The sequence below is a fragment of the Pelodiscus sinensis genome, chromosome 2, assembly GCF_049634645.1.
Source record: "Pelodiscus sinensis isolate JC-2024 chromosome 2, ASM4963464v1, whole genome shotgun sequence".
Taxonomy (NCBI): domain Eukaryota; kingdom Metazoa; phylum Chordata; order Testudines; family Trionychidae; genus Pelodiscus; species Pelodiscus sinensis.
The window spans coordinates 199,486,735-199,505,630 of NC_134712.1; the positions used below are offsets into that span (position 1 = coordinate 199,486,735).

The following is an 18,896-nucleotide window of genomic DNA, read 5'->3' on the forward strand; positions in this document are numbered from 1 at the left end:
AATGCTTTTTTCAGAAGAGGCTTTTCTGAAATTTGGCCCATCTACACTGGGCCAAATTTCAGAAAAACCTCCTCTTTCAGAATAGTCCTTATTCCTCGTGAATACAGGGCCTCCTGAAAGAGCGCGTCTGCTCTTCCGCAAAAAATGTTCCCTGGATGCAGTGGAGTTTTCTTGGGATACCTCTAGATGTAGCCTAAGGGAAGTCGGAGGAAGAGGTCTCTACCATGGACTGCCTGCTGTGTAGACAGTGCCAAAAACCAAAATAAGCTATTTTGACTTAAGCTACACAATTGATGTAGCTCAAGTTGCCTAGCTTATTTCAGCTTTAGCCCTAAGCTACGTATAGATTGGCATGATTTTCTGCAAATGCTTTTAACGGAAACATTTTTCTGTTAAAAGCATTTGCAGAAAAGAGCATCTAGATTGGCACGGACGCTTTTGCATAAAAGCACTTTTTGCGGAAAAGCGTCAGTGCCAATCTAGACGCGGTTTTGCGCAAGAAAACCCCGATCACCATTTTCGCCATCGGTGCTTTTTTGTGCAAAACAGTTTTTAGCTGTCTACACTGGCCCTCTTGTGCAAAAACATTTCCAGAAAAGGGCTTTTGCCTGAACGGGAACGTCAAAGCATTTGCGCAAGAAGCACTGATATTAGACAGTAGAATGTCAGTGCTTTAGCTCAAAATCAAGCGGCCAGTGTAGAAAGCTGGCAAGTTTTTGCGCAAAAGCGGTTGCTTTTGTGGAAAAACTTGCCAGTCTAGATGCAGCCCTACTGTACAGGCATGCCCTAACTAGGTTAAAAGCAAAGACTTACAGCGTAGTCAAGGCTTATCTTCTCTTTTCTAGTTCAGGTAAAAAACATAGCTGAAAATAAGTGCACTCAACTTAATCCTGTAAAATTTTTATATTAACTCTTTAGCAATTTATTTTTCTGACCTATTTGCTGGTTTGTAAGCAAATAACAGGTTACAACTGGATATTCTCCAGAAAAATCCTACTAAATAGGTTATGCTTTCACTAGCTGAAGTGCAAATAATAGCAATAATTATAATAATAAGGTTGAATTTAAAAACAAATACTTAAACATATCATGGATGTCAGTTTGGCCTCAGGTAAATCCTTTAACCCATCAGACTTGTGCATATTTTTGTAAACATATGCAATCAGATCATGGTTTTCATCCTTGGCCAGAAATTCCATTCACAATAGTATACATCAACAATATTTAATAAGGTGTAGCACTGAAAGTTAAGTAAATTCTTGTGAGAGATACCTTTACTGGAAGCAGCAGTTAACCAACTATTTGTATCTTCATTACTGAACCTGGAAAGGAGAGAGAAAAAGTTGAATTTTGCATTTGAACACTTTGTGCAGAAATTTATCAGTTAATAGTCAATTAAGACAGGAGCTCTTCTCATAAGGTCACAATGAAGTATTGCTGAATACTGGCTTTCCTCAGATAGGTATTTCTCTCACTGGTTTCAGTGACTGTAAAGAAAACCTTCATTCTCTTAATGGATTTAAATGCTTAACTGTCAGGATCATTTTTATTGCTAACACTGATCTAGTTTAGTTGGGTTCTTATTGCGTTAAATAAATAGCCAGCTAAACATTCTGCTTATTTTTCCTCTTCCCTGATCATGTCAGTAATTTTCTCTTAATTGGCATTTTACAATATGACTTTTTAAGAAGCGTGCAATAGCGAATGTATGTGACTATCCAAAGGGCACCAAATACAATATAAAACAAAAATCTTTAAAAACAACAAATGGTCTGGTAGCACTTTATAGACTAACAAAACATGTAGATGAGTGGTACCCAACGCAATGCCCGTGGGCACCATGGCGCCTGCCAGGGCATTTATGTGCGCCCACCAAGTGACAAGGGCTGGCCCAAGCCATTCTTAAGCCCCCCGGGCGCATGTGCGGTACCCCCCACACACACATGCACGGCCCCACCCCCAGGCACACCATGCATGTGCGGCCCTGTCCCCGGGCGCCCGGCAGCCCCAAAAGTTTGGGGACCACTGATGTAGATGGTATCATGAGCTTTAACAATCTTTAACATGGAGTAAAAGTTGTAGTAACTCAACAGTGCCCTGTGCTCCTTAGATCCTTTCAGAATGTGATAATTTCCAAAACATCAGAAAAACCAAGAAATGTAGCATTACAAGAGAAAAACAGGAAATGTAGCATTAAGATGACACTTCCCACACAATACAAGCTGTCACCCTTAGGGAAATCACAGCACCTCACTTATCCATTTTGTGAAGTGTGATCTTTGCAAACCAGCAGCGTGTGTTCCCTAGCTCACAATGCTGCACCAAGCACCACAGGACTCCACTGAATTGTCTGATTAGGTGTGCTAAATTGGGGTTGGGTTAGATACAGAGAAATGACAACTTGGCTTTGAGTAAGGTCCTATTTATTGTTCCAGTTACTATTGCCAAGCCAATAGGAGCATATTACAGAAGTTTGCTCAGTTTCTATTGCCTCCTTCTGTTCTTTATTTCCATGTACTACTATAGCACTTTTGTGGACTAAGCATTAAGTATGAAATACTTACAATAGAGTCCTTTAAATTATGAGTTCAATTGCCACTGAGTCTGCTCAGACCTTTATTTTTTCAGAGCAGATGAGTTTCATGGAGTTTGCTTGATAATGGTTTTGAAGAGGAAACCTCAGAATCAGGCATCTCACAGAGACTGCAGAGCTCTCTAGACAATTTCTTTGTAACAGAAGCTAGTCTGGAGCTAAAATACCTCCTCACTGCAATAACACTACTGTAAAAGGTCGTGCTTTAGATTGGTGCCACAGCACTTTATAAAGGCTGGGATTCCTTTGCAGAGATTATCTGAAAGTTCTGGAATTCTTTGGACTCTTGGGGGTGCTCTCTCTCTCTTACCAGGATGAGCCATTCTGCAGAATGTTTCTTCCTAGAGGCAATCAGTGGGATTCAAGTGATTGAGTTTTACCTAAACAAATACAAACCCATTCCCTCATCTTTAAAACAAGTCAGAGTCCTTCAGTGAGTTTTTATGAACAACTTGAGTTATTCCCTCCCCCTAAAAATAAGTTGCTTTCAGAACCATTTGCTGTAACACAGTAGCTGCTAATGAATTTTTACTTAGCATAATTTCCTATTCTTGTAGTCTCTGTTAAATCCTTTTGTCATCAATACAGGAAATGAACTCTCCACTCAGGCACATCACTGACTGCATAAACTGCAAATTTTTGAAAGGGAAGAGAAATTCAAAGTTGTATTTGTCACCAAATGTCCTCCTCTGCCTCACCTTCAAGACTTTTCTCTGCCATTCAGCTAGGCAAGTCTAGGTTATTGCTCTACATGGCTTCTGCCAGCATTACAGTCAGAAGTCAAGTATCAGAGGAGTAGCCATGTTAGTCTGAAGCCGTGTTAGTCAGAAGTCAGTTTTCCTTCTCTCACAGATAATACACTAATAAATTACAGCACCATACTTGTCACTCATTGCAAAATCAGTTTGCCTTCATTAAAAACATAAAAAATTACAGTTAAGTAAATGTAACTACTTCCCAGACTAACATTGTAGCACTAAGAGAGACAGAACTTTCAGTTTTACATATGAAATAGTAGCTACAGCATGGCTGCAAAGTTCTGTCTCTGACCCTCTTCTTTGGGCAAAGCTACGCACATAGTGAATCCTCACCGTACTTGTTTCCCAAGCAGATGCAGTCACAGTTTCTTCTTAGTCCAGCTCCCTTTCTTCTTAGCATGCAACAGTCTTTTTATGAATCCACTACCTTCTGCTCTTTCTTATGGACTAGTTGTCTAGACCAGTTTTTTAAAATATTTTTGCACACTGGTTCAAACTTGCTTGGAAGATGACTCATCATTCTCTCTCTCTCTCTCTCTCATTTTCAGAGCTGTCATCTTGATACCATGCTGTAGAGACGCCTCTCTGTCTGGCATGCTAGGTATAACAGTAGCCAAATATGGGAATATATAACTGCTGAAGTAGATACTTTTACATTAGGCACACCCTGTTCCCCTCCCCCTCAGTTTGCCCAAACGCCCTAGCTTAAGTTGTCCTGCATTTTGCCCTAGCTTAAGTTATTCCTATAGAATACTCCAATGTCTTACTAGTTCTCATTGTTACTCTGCTCAATGATGCACAAAAACAGGCATTGAAGGATAAGAAAGACACACCCTATGTAAAGGGGGTGGGGGGCTATGCAATTTATAATATAGTATTAAATCTTCTGAGTCTTGATAAGGATGGAAAACTTTTCCTCTTACTCTTAATTTACAGCTTTCTCTTCAACCCCTCCATGATAAGTTTCAGATAACTGCCTAAGTTTAGATGACCAGCTGTTCAGACAAGGCTTTCTCTTATTTGTCTGAAAAGTGTGTGTGCCATCAAGATGTTGGGACTAGGGATAATGGGGGTGTAGCAGCACTGCCTGATTTAACGTAGTTTCCATCATATTCAGGGAATATGCAGTTTTGTTCAATGACTTTCAGATTCTCCCACTATAAAGATTGTTCCAATGCTGCCGTTTGCCTTGTACAGCAAGGACTGCAACATTTAGCAACTCTTTACTACACACCCATAGGAAGCTAAATGAGAGGTTTGTAGTACACCCAGCTCGGTGCTGCTAGTGTGCTACTTTAGAAGTGAGTGACACAAGCCTCGCAGCAGCAGCTTTTAGTTAAATTATACACAAGTGGAGGAAATAGGGAACAGCGGGTAAGTGTCTTGGCCGGGAAACTCATTATTTGAATTCAAAGGGGGTGAGTGAAAATAAAGGGAAGCAGCTTCTGCAGATATGGCACTCTCTTCTCCATACCCTCCTGCACAGGCATTAAAACCTGTTACAGTTACAGTATTGCGTAAGACTAGCTACAGTTAAAAAAAAAATTCGGTCTCAGAAGGAATGACACCTCTTCCTCATACCAGAACAACCACTGGATTGTTGTTGCTTTTTTAGCTCCCTTATTGTGCTATAATGATATTAAGGGCTCCCAGTTAAGAATCCAATTTCAATATTGTTGTGTCCCATTTTATCATGTCATTTTGGCATGGCTTGGATATTGTTTCATTTGCAAAGGATGAAGCTGAATGCAGGTTAAGATGAATAAGTAGAACTTTATTAAATCCTATGCGCTGTTCAGTCTGTGGGACTGCATTGCTTCCAGCCTACTCCCTTCATTCCCCATTTCTCTGAGGGAAAAAAACCTCTGACAATTGTGTACTGGATGCACAGTGGAATGGACATGTGTCAATCAAAGAAGACTGTTAACTGATTTGAATATATATATATATATATATATAAACCAAATTTCAATCCAACAAATTCATTAACTTCACAAATGACACTGAAACATAGGGATGCTGTTACTCCTACACTATTTATAAAAATAAATATTTATTGAATTCATTTTAAAAAATGAGTTTGGCTTAACACAGGTTGTTTGCACTATGACTGGGCAATGTGGAGTAGGATAAAATACATTCAACTCCTTTTGGAAAGCTATCTATGAAGCTAGCTATAAGCCTTTTGACTTTCAGGGTATTTGTGTCTGTATGTTTAGCACAGGCATGTCAAACTCGAAGCTTACTGAGGGCCGCACAAATGAAAACTGATAGCTTTCAGGGCCACCAAAGAAAATGTACTTCTATCGGAAAGGCATAATTATTTATTTGTATTGATTATGTTTTAGGTATATTTTATAATAATTTTTTCAGGTCTTGTTTGAATATAATACAATAATTTGAAGTGTAAAATTGCTATTTGTATCCATGAAGACCTTGAGTTTAAGGTGCTTCAGCCCACCCTGCTCTAACCCAATCCCCCTCCATTCCCCCAGAGCCAGGCACCCCTTCCCCCCCGCTCTAACCTAATGCCTGGGTCCTGGGGCCGCTGCCACCATGCGCTTCTCCCTCCAGGTGCTGGGACGCATGTGCAGAGCGGCTGGCCATGAGCAGTCCTGGCACGTAGCTCAGGACCAGCAGGAGCCGCATTTCTGTAATCAAAGAGCCGCAAGCGGCTCGAGAGCTTCAGGTTGGCCACCCCTGTTATAAACAATGTTCCGTAATTTAGCAAATATAACCTGCGGGTTATATTCGTTTTTACATATCCCGCACCACCACCCCCTCTCCACAGGGTATACTCAGGTGTGGGGCATTCAGAATTTTTTTTACTCACCAGGGGTATGTCTACACTACCCCGCTAGTTCGAACTAGCGGGGTAATGTAGGCATACCGCACTTGCAAATGAAGCCCGGGATTTGAATTTCCCGGGCTTCATTTGCATAAGCAGGGAGCCGCCATTTTTAAAACCCCGCTGGTTCGAACCCCGTGCAGCGCGGCTACACGGGGCTCGAACTAGGTAGTTCGGACTAGGATTCCTATTCCGAACTACCGGCACACCTCGTTCCACGTTCCACGAGGTGTACCGGTAGTTCGGAATAGGAATCCTAGTCCGAACTACCTAGTTCGAGCCCCGTGTAGCCGCGCTGCACGGGGTTCGAACCAGCGGGGTTTTAAAAATGGCGGCTCCCCGCTTATGCAAATGAAGCCCGGGAAATTCAAATCCCGGGCTTCATTTGCAAGTGCGGTATGCCTACATTACCCCGCTAGTTCGAACTAGCGGGGTAGTGTAGACATACCCCAGGCGGTGAGCTCTCCGTTGCCTCTTCCTGTGGCTGCACAGCTGCCAGCCTCTGGGCGGGAGAGCGCTCATCCCCCGGTTCCTGCGCAGCCACAGGAAGGGGCGGGGGAGTGCTCATCCCCCTGCCCCTTCCTGCGGCTGCACAGGAACCCCGCACCGTAAATATACCCCCAGAAAATATACCCCCAGCACAGAAGTCTTGTATACCCCGTGGGTTATATTTGTGTATGCAAGATTTATATCAGTGGCGTAGATGCTCCCTCTCTGACACATGCTGTCCTCACAGACACAGCTGGAACACTGACCACACCCTCCCTTGGAGTGCAGTACTTTTGTAGAACCTTTGGCGGGAAAACTTGTGTAAGGGCTGGGTGCAAAGGATCTGCGTGCCTGGTGCAAGGCTCTTCATGCCTTGTGCACAGCTTTTGTGAGCCATGTGCATATGCTGGTAATGAGCGCAAAGACTTCTGGCGGGAAACAAGTCCAGATCTTTCCACGGAGTTCTGATGGCAATCTCCATTTTGTTTTCCAGTCACTGATGACAATCGCCATTTTAAGTGTGCACCTTACCCAAATTCTGTACACAACAATTGCACTATAACCATTATGAACAGATCAACATTATAACATTAGAGTCCCTCTAACAGTCCCACTGCCTCATGTGCGAGGACCGCGGCGGCCAGGGGGGAACTAGGGGAAGAAGCAGGAGGGGCAGGAGCAGGGGCAGAAGCAGCAGCAGGAGCAGGCACCATGCTGGTGATGAGTCCTTGTACAGCCATGCAGATGGTGTGGCCCTGATCCAGCATCTCCTGCTGCAGCTGGCTGTCCTCCTCCAGCATTCGGTCCAGGGTGTGGTGCAGGGCTCACAGTGTGGAAAAATGCTCCTGTTGGAATTCCTCCTGGGTTCTCCTGCACCAACAGTTCACTTAGAATCAGGAGGCTGCCATGGGTGGTGTTGACTGTCCCCCTCTTGCAGCTGGTCTGGTTGTGGAGAACAGAGAGATTCTCAGTCATCTCTGGAGACACTGAGCCTAAACCCTTGCCCTCATCTGTGAGCCGAGACCAACAGTTCTCAGGTCAGACAAAGGCGATATGCTTGCAGCAAGGCCATCTGTGGCCTAGATAATGGGACCTTTCCTACAGGGGCCCAGATGTCCTGGGGGAGCTTCACTACCCTCACATCCCAGAGATAAGCAGGCATGGGAAGGTGCCGGCCAGACTAGGATCCTGCGGGTAGGAGGGGGGCCTTGAGGTAGCTGGGTTTCCCTCTGTGCTGTGCACATGCTAGGTCCAGCAGTGGCAGTGTCCCATGAGGAGAGAACTAGCATCCCTACCCACTGGAGGATAGGGGGCCAGGGTGTTGGAGTGAGGTGTCTGTGAGTGGCAGATGCTCCTGGAGTCAGGAGTATGGCAGGCCTCCCCAGACCCTTTGAGCAATAGCACAAAGGTCCTCTGGTGCAGCCTCCTGGTGCTGTGTGCCCCAGATTGGCACTCCACATACATAAGCTGCTGCGTGATACCCAGGCAGAGATGGCTGAGTGAGGAGCGCGCCCCAGCCCTTCACCACCTGCCACCTCCACCCTGCGTGTGTAGGGAAAGTAATGGCACTGACCTGATGTGCTTTGCCCGGCCTTGGATGATGCCTGGGAGACATCCAGAGCATGGGGTACTGGGTGAGCATAGTGATGGTGTTGGCCTCATCCAGCTCCTCCTCTTCCTCCTCCCCCTCCTCGTCTCTGTCCCCAAGGAGGGCGATAGCCAGTGTCTCCAGCCCTGAGTCCACTATGGGGGGAGGGGGGGAAGAGGACTGACCCACCTCTTTGGATGCAGTGCAGATCTATAGAGTGGGGCAGGTGTGGGGTTCACCCTTGGAGTGGGAGCTGCACTCCCTGACCTTGGCATAGGCCTGGCAGAGCTCCTTGACTTTCATCCACACCTGCTCCTGGGTGCGGATGTAGCCCTTGGTGCCCAGGCTCTCAGCCATCCAGCCATAGATGTCAGCATTCCTGTGTGTGGTGTAGAGATCTTGGGTTTCCCTCCTCGCCCCAGACCTCAATGAAGGCCAGTATCTCTGCACCAGACCAGGAAGGTGCGGTGCCTTTTTTCTCCCCTTGCAGGGTGCTAGGAGCCTGCTTCCTGCTTGGCTGGAGCCGTGGAGGGCTCGGACAGAGCATGGGGTGGCTCATTGCAGCAGTGACAGCTATGCAAGCTCCTGCGATGTGGCAGAGGAAAAGCAGGGGCTGCTGTCTGCCACAAGCCCTTTCCCCTTCCCCAGCTTTAAGGGCTGCAGGGAAACGGGGACTACAGAGTTTAGATGAGTGGGAACAGAGGAGCCAGCAGGGCACCTGTGGGAAGAGCTGAAGGCCAATTATTTTGAAATAACTCCAGCTGCTCGGTCTACACATGCAGTATTCCTAAATAGCTATTTCAGAGCAGGCGTTATTCCTGATTCTGTAAACCTCCTTTCACGAGGCATAAGGGATTGGTCGACAATGGCTTTCCCTGTCGACCGATCCGCGTCTTGACTGCCGCATTGTGCCGACAATCAGCTGAGCCGGCACAGCGCGGTGGCCATTTTTATTTTAATGAAGCGGGGGATATTTAAATCCCCGCTTCATTGACTATGTCGGGTAGATTAATTTACATGACCCTGTCAGCAGAGGCATGTAATCTAGACATACCCTTGGCTGCAGGGAAAGCAATACACGCAGTCCCCGAGTTACGCGGATCCGACTTACGAGTTACGAACGGGGATTTTCTCGCCCCGGACGACGGCCCCGCCGCCTGCGTCCTCCGGTGCGAGAAAAGCTGCTCTGCGTCTCCCTGGTCTGCTGGGGGAGAAGGGGCAGAGGAGCCAGATCAGCGCCGCGGTCCCGCCCGGGTCCTCCGCCACTTTGCTCAGCGTCTCCCTGGTCTGCTCGGGGGAGGGGGGACGCAGCTAGTGCGCCCCCCCCCCCCAGCAGACCAGGGAGACGTGGAGCAAAGCCCCGGGCCTGCGGTAGAGCAGGTGGGGCGCTGCCGGTTGGTCCCGCAGCACCGCTCCTTGGCACTACTGGACCAACCCAGCAGCACCCCAGCTGCTCTGCCCCAGGCGTCCCCAAGTCAGCCGCTGCTGAAACTGACCAGCGGCTGACTACAGGAAGCCCCTGCCCCAGGCTTCCTGGAATCAGCCGCTGATCAGTTTCAGCAGCAGCTGACTTGGGGATGCCTGGGGTTCTTAAGTTGAGCTGATCAGTTTCAGCAGCGGCTGAATCTGGATGCCAGTTCCGACTTACATACAGATTCAACTTAAGAACAAACCTACAGTCCCTATCTTGTACGTAACCCGGGGACTGCCTGTATCTCTGTTTACAATATGCACAGCCAGGCCAGAGGTAGGTTATGGTTTTGTGGGGCCAGAGCAAGTGGAAGTCCCTCCCTCACCCATTCTATCTTACTCCCATGCTTCTGCTGAGGACCAAGATTGGGACACAGGGTCTTGACCCACTCTGCTGCTGGGTGGGCAGGCAAAGTGGAGTAACCTCCCGTACCCTGACCCCACATCCTAGCAGAAGAACCAGGCTGGCAGCTGGGGATGGGAAAGACCCCATGCTTCAACCCCACTCACCAGCAAGAGCGCCAGGAGGGTGTGTGGAGTAGGTTGGGACATGGAGGCGCCCATTTTTCTGGCCAATTAAGAGGGTCCAGGTATTTCTGGGCACAGGCCCTGCTATCCCAGTGGCTAATCAGTAACTACCAGGAATCCTCTCTTAGGGCATGTCTACACTGCAGAGTTTTTTTGGAAAAATGGCTGTTTTTCTGAAAAAAACTTCACTTATATCCACACTGCAATCACATTCTTTCAAATAAAATATCAAAAGAACAGAGGGTTTTTTCTGACATTGGTAATCCTCATTCTACGAGGAAGAAGCCTTTTCCTGAAAGAGCTCTTTCGGAAAAAGGCATTTGTGGATGGGGAAGAGGGAGTTCTTTCAAAAGAAGAGGAAAGAGGAAAAAGCACAGGTGCCCTGGTGGCTACTCCGTCCACAGCAATCACAGCTTAAACGTGAGATAGCATCCACACTGAATGGACACTATCTTTTGAAAAAGCAGATCACTTTTTCAATGCACTTTTGCTGTGTAGACGCTCTCTTTTGGAAGAAGTTTTTTTGTAAGATCTCTTTCGGAAAAGCTTCTTCCAAAACATGCCTGTAGTCTAGACATAGCCTTGAAGTCACAGTTTAGGTATTTAAGCTGTTCTCTATGGGCACGTCTAAACTACGGGGTTTTTTTTTGAAAGAGGATATGCAAATTTCTGTGGATCTTTTGAAAATGAAAGTAGTCTGTATGCTTTTTTTGGGGGGGGAAACCCTTTTTCAAAAAAAACCACTTAAACCTAATTTTTTAAGGAAGAGAGGGCTTTTTTGAAAAAGTTTTTTTCCCCGAAAAGAAACACGTCCATGCTACTTTCACTTTCGAAAGATCCTTTTTCGAAAGTAAGATCGGAAGAAGATATGCATATTCTCTTTCAAAAATAGAACATAGTCTAGACATAGGCAGGCGCTTATTCTGTTCTCCTCGGGTATCTTAACACAGAATGGTGCTACAGGGTGGGAGAGGCACCTTTAGCCCATTGGATAGGGTACTCACCTCAGCTGTGGAAGACTCTGGCTCAGTTCCTCCCTTTACTTGACAAGACAAAGGGATTTGAATGGGGGTTCCCCACAGCTCAAATGAGAGCTCAAATCACAAAGTATAGGATGCTGTGATGGGAGTCCCACTCAATTTCTTGTGCTGAAGCTTTTCCACTTTCTATTAAATAATTAAACATAAATTGGGCCATAGGAAGAATGACAATGACTATATAGCCTAGTGGTTAAGGCAGGGATGGCCAACCTAAACCTGAGAAGGAGCCAGAATTGACCAATGAACATTGCCAAAGAGCCACAGTCACATGTCACCAGCCCTGATCATCTCCCTCTCAGCACTGCCCGCCCACTGGCAGCCCCACTGGTCAGTGCCTCCTTCTCCTTTTCCTCCTGTTCACTGTGATCAGCTCTTTCTCAGTGGGAGACACTGGAGGGGGGAAGCATGGGTCTGACAGGCTCAGTGGAGGGGGTAGGAAGTGGCAGGATCCTAGGGGGAAAGGGCCTAGGGCAGAACTGGGGGTTGAACAGTCAGTACCCTCCGGCCCAATGGAAAGTTGGCACCTGTAGCTCCAGCTCTGGATTTGGTACCTATGCAAGGAGCCAATATTAACTTCTGAAGAGGCATATGTGGCTCCGGAGCTGGAGGTTGGCCATACCTGGATTAAGGCATATATCCTCAAGGTGAGAAACCCATCTTTAAATCAGGAGCTCATTAATGACCTGAAAAAATAAAAAATAAAATCTAAAAAAGTGGAAATATGGACAAATTGCTACCGATGAATACAAAAGAATAACGCAAACATGTAGGGACAAAATCTGAAATGCTAAGGCACAAAACGACTCATATCTAGCAAGGGATATAAAATACATTAATAAAAAGTCTTGTGAATACATTAGGGACATGAGAAAGATGAAGGAAAGTGTAGGTCCACTTAGCAGGGAAGGAGACCTAATAGCATATGACATCAAAAAAGATGAGGGTTCAATGATTAAATTTTAATCCATATATTGCTTCCATTGTTATTAATTGTGATAAGAAGACATGTACTTACTCTGTAGAATGAGAGATTCAGGCTAGACATTATAAACTTCCATAAAGTAGTTTAGCTATGGAGTAGGCTTCCAAGGGAGATTATGGAATCCCCATTGTTAGGAGCAAAGATGTGTTCAGGCCTGACAATGCTTGCCTTCGTCTAATGGTTTAATAGCTTAGTATAACTGCATGGCTGTGTCTAGACTGGCCAGCCGCTTTTCCGGAAAAACTTGCCAGCTGTCTACACTGGCCGCTTGAATTTCTGCAAAAGCACTGACTTTCTACTGTAAGAAATCAGTGCTTCTTGTGGAAATACTATGCTGCTCTTGTTCGGGCAAAAGTCCTTTTGTGCAAAACTTTTGCACAAAAGGGCCAGTGTAGACAGTTCAGATTTGTTTTCAGCAAAAAAGCCCCGGTCGCAAAAATGGCGATTGGGGCTTTTTTGCAGAAAAGCGCGTCTAGATTGGCACAGACGCTTTTCTGCAAAAAGTGCTTTTGCTGAAATCCGTGCCAATCTAGATGCTCTTTTCCGAAAATGCTTTTAACAGAAAACTTTTCTGTTTAAAGCATTTCCGGAAAATCATGCCACTCTAGACATAGCCTAAAGCATTTCCGGAAAATCATGCCAGTCTAGACGTAGCCCATATATGTAAGAAAATAGTAATCAAATCATAGGCTGAAGGGAGCTCAATAAATCCTCAGATCCAGCCTCCTATGCTGTGGTAGGACCACATAAATCTAGGCCTGACAGATGTCTGTCCATGCTGTTTTTAAAAACTTCCAGTGATGGGGATTCCACAACCTCCTTTGGAACCATCCCTAGTCTATAAGGATGACAGCCAGCGGGCTAAACACTATAGGGATCAGGGCCAGGGCCAGCCTTAGAGAAAATCTTGACTTGACATGTGCTCCTGAAAAATGTCAGTCCCTTCCCAGGCACTGCCACTTCCTGTTTCTGTTCTCTGCCGTTGCTGCCAGTTTTTCCCCTTTCCCCACAATGAGAAACTTGGAGACTTCCCCAATTTTACCGCACCTGCTTTTGTCTTTTTTTGTTTGTTTGTTTGTTTGTTTGTTTCATCCTCTCCCACTCCTTCCTCCTCCCCAGTGTTCACTCAACCTGCTATCACGTTTTAAAAGTACAGCTGCCTTGTTCATACTAGGATTTCACTAATGTGTTACAGTTACCAGCTGTCAGCTAAAAAGAGGTGAAAAATTACCTTGTTGCCTGGGAAAAATAAGGTCTGGGTGTCTGCTCTGAAGCAACTACACACATGGGCAGTCACTATTCCACTGAATTTATTCTTTATAGGTTCTTACAACATGCTCATTACCCCAGTATTTGAGCATCTTCCAGTATTGCAGTAAGTGAGGGTATGTCTACACTACCCCGCTAGTTCGAACAAGCGGGGGTAATGTAGTCATCCGCAGTTGCAAATGAAGCCCGGGATTTGAATTTCCCAGGCTTCATTTGTATGAAGCCGGCCGGTGCCATTTTTAAATGCCGGCTAGTTCGGACCCTGTGCCGCGCGGCTACACGCGGCACGGACTAGCTAGTTCAGATTAGGCTTCTAATCCGAACTTGCTATACACCTCGTTCCACTTTCCACGAGGCGTACAGCTAGTTCAGGCGTACAGCTAGTTCAGAAGCCTAATCTGAACTAGCTAGTCCGTGCCGCGTGTAGCCGCACGGCACGGGGTCTGAACTAGCCGGCATTTAAAAATGGCGCCGGCTGGCTTCATGCAAATGAAGCCCGGGAAATTCAAATCCTGGGCTTCATTTGCAACTGCGGATGACTGCATTACCCCCGCTAGTTTGAACTAGCGGGGTAGTGTAGACATACCCCAACTGTGACTAACAACAGATCTATCACGTGTAATTTGTTCTCTCTGATTCCCTAACTAGAGCAAATCCCCAATGCAAAGAAGAGATGAACGACTCCTTACTTTCTGGCCTAGGTTGAAGCATGAAGTCCTATTGGAATCCAGGAAGTGGGTAGGCATAAGCAAAGCTTCTGAGGAGGCTTTGCTGTGGGCTCTGCATCTGTATCCCCAGGAATGGGCCGACAGCCCCTGCTGGTCCTACTCCTAGGGAGCCACAGCATGTAACTTGTGGCTGGTGGGCCAAGCCAGGCCACCACTGACAGGGGGTGCTCTAGCCAGCTGGCTGGAGCATCCCCTGCCTGTAGTGGGCTTTGCAGGGCTGGAGCAGCCCCCTACTCAGGGTCAGCGGGGAGCTGCTGCAGCCCCTACTGGTTAACCAAAACCAATAAACCTCACTCATTACTGGTGAGATGTACAGGTTAACCCATGTCCCTAATGCTTAGTTTTAAATGCTTAATGTTGAATGTTTAAACTGATTTTTGTTATATTGTTATAAGATATAGACTATTAACTGAATTATTATATATACCACAGTTCATTAAAAATGTTATTGCAGCGTTGCTTCTTTCTTTGCCGCACCTCTTAATTCCCTTAACTGTCGCCCTATTGTAACTACTTCTCTATTCATTTAGTGTAACCACTCACTTCTAAATAATTATTTTAGGGCTTTGAAGATTTACTACTTGATTGTCTATTCTTGATTGTGTGGCTATATTTGTATCATTTCAAGGGGAAGCCAGCTAAATATGGCTTTCCCTGGAAATTCCTTTAGGGCAGGACACAACCTTCACTAATGAAATGGACAAATTACAAATAAAAGGTTTTAAATTAAAAAGAGTATCTTCCAAATCTTCCAGTGAAAGTATCAAAATTTAAAACATACAGGCAGTCCCCGACTTACGCGGATCCGACTTATGTCGGATCCGCACTTACGAACGGGGCTTCTCTCGCCCTGGAGCTCACGGGCGGCAGGTCGCCGCCCGTGTCCTCCGGGGCGAGAAAAGCTTCTCCCGGTCTCCCTGGTCTGCTGGGGGGGTCCAGCAAAGCCGCTGGACCCCTCCAGCAGACCAGGGACACCCGAGCAAAGCTACCGCCTGGGTGGCTTTGCTCGTTTGCCTGGGAGCAAAGCCGCCCAGGCAGCGGGACCCCCGCCGCCTGGGCGGCTTTGCTCCTGTCCCCCTGGTCTGCTGGGGGGGGGGGGTTCAGAGGCTTTGCTGGACCTCCCCAGCAGACCAAGGGGACAGGAGCAAAGCCGTCCAGGCGGCGGGGGTCCCGCTGCCTGGGCGGCTTTGCTCGGGTGTCCCTGGTCTGCTGGGGGGGTCCAGCAGCTTTGCTGGACCCCCCAGCAGACCAGGGAGACAGGAGCAAAGCCGCACAGGCGTCATTCCGCTGCCTGTGCGGCTTTTCTCGGGGGCAAAGGAGCAAAGCCAGATGGGCAGCGGGGTCCCTCCGCCTGTGCGGCTTTGCTCGGGTCTCCCTGGTCTGCTTGGGGGGGAGAGGGCGCAGCTAGTGCGCCCCCCCCCAGCAGACCAGGCTTTTGTTGTGGGATGCCTCGGGTACAGCAGCAGGGGTGCTGCCGGGTTGGTCCTGTGGGAACCTACCGGGCAGCGCCCCAGCTGTTCTGTCCCAGGCTCCATATTCAGCAGCTGTTGAAACTGATCAGGCTGATTCCAGGAAGCTGGGGGCAGAGCAACTCTGCCTCCGGCTTCCTGTAGTCAGCCCCTGGTCAGTTTCAGTGGCAGCAGCCACTATATATATATAGTTCCGACTTATATACAAATTCAACTTAAGAACAAACCTATAGTCCCTATCTTGTACGTAACCCGGGGACTGCCTGTAATGATTTTATATAGAGGCAGTATGGTATTTTGTCTTATCTATTCCTTTCCTCATTATTTCCAAATTGTTAGCTTTTTAGACTGCAGATTGAACAGATCTCTTTCTTGAGTGGTAACAGCTATTTGAGACCTGATCATTTTTGTATCTATGGTTAGGATTATATTTTTCCATGTGCATTACTTTGCACTTATCTACATTGAATTACATCTGCCCCTGTGTTGGCCAATCACCCCATTTTGTGCAATCCCTTTGTAACTCTTTGCTGTCAGTTTTGGATTAGTCACTGTTTACTCCTTTTTCAAGAGCGACGAGGAGTCCTGTGGCACCTTATAGACTAACTGAAGCGTAGGAGCATAAGCTTTCGTGGGCAAAGACCCACTTCATCAGACTACATGCATCTGACGAAGTGGGTCTTTGCCCACGAAAGCTTATGCTCCTACGCTTCAGTTAGTCTATAAGGTGCCACAGGATTCCTCGTCGCTTTTGCAGATTCAGACTAACACAGCTACCCCTCTGATCCTTTTTCAAGAACATTTATGAGAAGTTTAACAGCAGTGATCCAAATGCAGATCCCTGCAGCACAACACTCATCCCTATCCCCCCTCCCAACTTTTAAGTGGAATACCTGGCAATGTTTTCATAATGATCCTTCAATCACTAACGTACTAACGCCCAGCCTTTGTTATGCTTAATCACCCTGCCTTCCACTCTTTAAAACAAACTCCCTGCCCCAAAGGCAAAGCTGCAAGCTGCTCAAACGCGGTTGCAGTTAAGACTTACCTCTGGAGTCAAGGCATGCAGCGTTAAGCAGACCTCAGGTATGAAACCCAAGGCTTCCAATTTCAGGGAGGAGGAAGGCTACTGCCTGCCCTTCCCCCCATAAATGGTGCCCTTGCCAGCCCGGCCAGTAACTGCTCCTGGCCCTTATTGCACGACTATGGCTGCAGCAAGACCAGGGCGAGCACAGAGGCAGCCAGCGCAGGCTGCGGGACTTAAAGGCTGGAACCAGATGCCAGTGCCACGCCCAGTCTCACCAGTGTGCACGTGCCTGAGCAGGTAGCTCCACCCAGTGTTTCTATATCCTGGGAAATTTTCCAAATTCTGGGAATTTTTGAGTAAAAGGTGTCAAAATGGGAAATTGAGAATTTTCTTGAAAATCTGTTAAATTCTGGGAAATTTTCAATGAAATTAAAATTTCTGTTCATTTTGTCGTTCCTTTGGAATAAAAATTTGCGGACGATTCAGATTTATCAAAAACTGCTCTCAATTGGTCAATAGGGTTGCCTGTCAATTATTAGAACTCTCTAATATCCCATCTCTAATATCCCATTGAATAATTTTTGGGTGTTGCTTGTAATGATGCAAATTTGATGATAGGAGCGAATAATTCCCTTTTCTCTAAACTTAGAGAGGATGTTCCAAATGTTGTTTTGTTGAGATGTATTTGTCATACATCAGCCCGGATATCAAGTTCAGCTTCTACAGTTTTGCCTGATTTCATACAGCAGTTTATAACAAATATCACTAACTATCCAGCACATAGTGTTAAAAAGAAAGAAGAAATTGAGATGGTTGAATATTTTCTCCATTTAAAGTTATCTATGTTAAAACCAAGTTAAACAAGGTGGTTAGCTGTACACCCTTGTTTAAATAGAATATTAGTGTTGTGGGATGCCTTGTTTAACTATATACAACTTGAGTGTGTTGATCAAAAAAGTCCAATAGCAAAAGAAATATATGATGCAATGTGTAATCCAGAACTTAAAGCCTACCTACTATTTTTGAAATTTTTTGGATTACATGAACAAATTCAATACTCTCTTTCAAAGCAAATTTCCACTCATTCATTGCATTAAACTAGTCAGTGAAACTTTTCAAAGTAATTGCTACAAATTACTTAAAACCACATTTCCTAAAAGGTGAATTAACGAAAGTTAATGTGTTGCATCCCTCTAATTTTATCAAAATTAATGAAATGTACACTGGTCCAGAATGTGAGGAGTACTTAAAATGTATTGATCCTCATGTAATGTAAGAAATGTATGTAATGTATGTAAGAAAATGAATGTAAGAAAAGTGATTCAGCATTATTACATCACTTGTTGTCAAGAAATGTAGCGCATGCTGCCACTTGACTCAGTTGTTTTCTCAGAGGTTGGATTTATAGATCCTAAAATTTGTTTTAATATTGATGTAGATATCTTTTTTTCTTTATCTCAAAACTTCGTGCAATATTTAAGATAGATGTGAACTCTGCTCAGAGTGAACTCAGAGCCTTGCCATTTTCTTTAGGATCAAATCAAATTGAATGTGTAAAGAATAAGCCTATTGATGAAATGTGACATGAAATTTCTAAAATGAAACATTTTTCTGGAAAATTTATGTTTTCAAATGTTTGTAAATTAGCTCAAAAGGTTTTAGCATTGCCACATTCAAATATAGAATGAGAGAGAATTTTTTCAATGGTTACAGACATTAAAACTAAGAAAAGGAGTAACATGAAAACTAAAACACTTAATTCTAGTATAATTGTCAGATCAGCTTTAAAAAAATAAATGTTCTAGTTTTGTAATTACAAAGAATGATTTAAGTTTACATAATAAAAATATGTACGAATATGGATATGCCAGAAAAACTGGTGGTCAGACTGATAAAAATATTAATGATGGTGTGACATTTCTAGTGAGGAGTCAAGTCATAACTCATCTGATGAGTAAAACGGATGGTGATGGTTAAGTATTATGTATTAAACATTCTATTCATTTTATAAAAAACGAAAATGTTTTATATTTGATGAGTTCCTTTATTTCTCATATATAACCGAAATGATACTGAAGTGTATACTGTACTGATTTTATCTTGCAGG

At 45.3% G+C, this 18,896-nt stretch overlaps 1 long non-coding RNA gene and 1 other non-coding gene across 2 annotated transcripts; both read right to left on the minus strand.

Annotated features, from left to right (window-relative positions):
* Positions 1-1,102: 1,102 nt before the first annotated feature.
* LOC112543915 (small nucleolar RNA SNORD93) lies at positions 1,103-1,189 on the minus strand. Its single transcript, XR_003087213.1, has one exon. It is a non-coding gene; the product is annotated as a small nucleolar RNA SNORD93 (small nucleolar RNA).
* Positions 1,190-1,270: 81 nt separating this feature from the next.
* On the minus strand, positions 1,271-4,013 carry LOC142827319 (uncharacterized). Its single transcript, XR_012901998.1, has 2 exons — positions 3,685-4,013; positions 1,271-1,322 (listed from the first exon to the last, which is right to left on the minus strand). It is a non-coding gene; the product is annotated as an uncharacterized LOC142827319 (long non-coding RNA).
* Between the last annotated feature and the right edge of the window lie 14,883 nt (positions 4,014-18,896).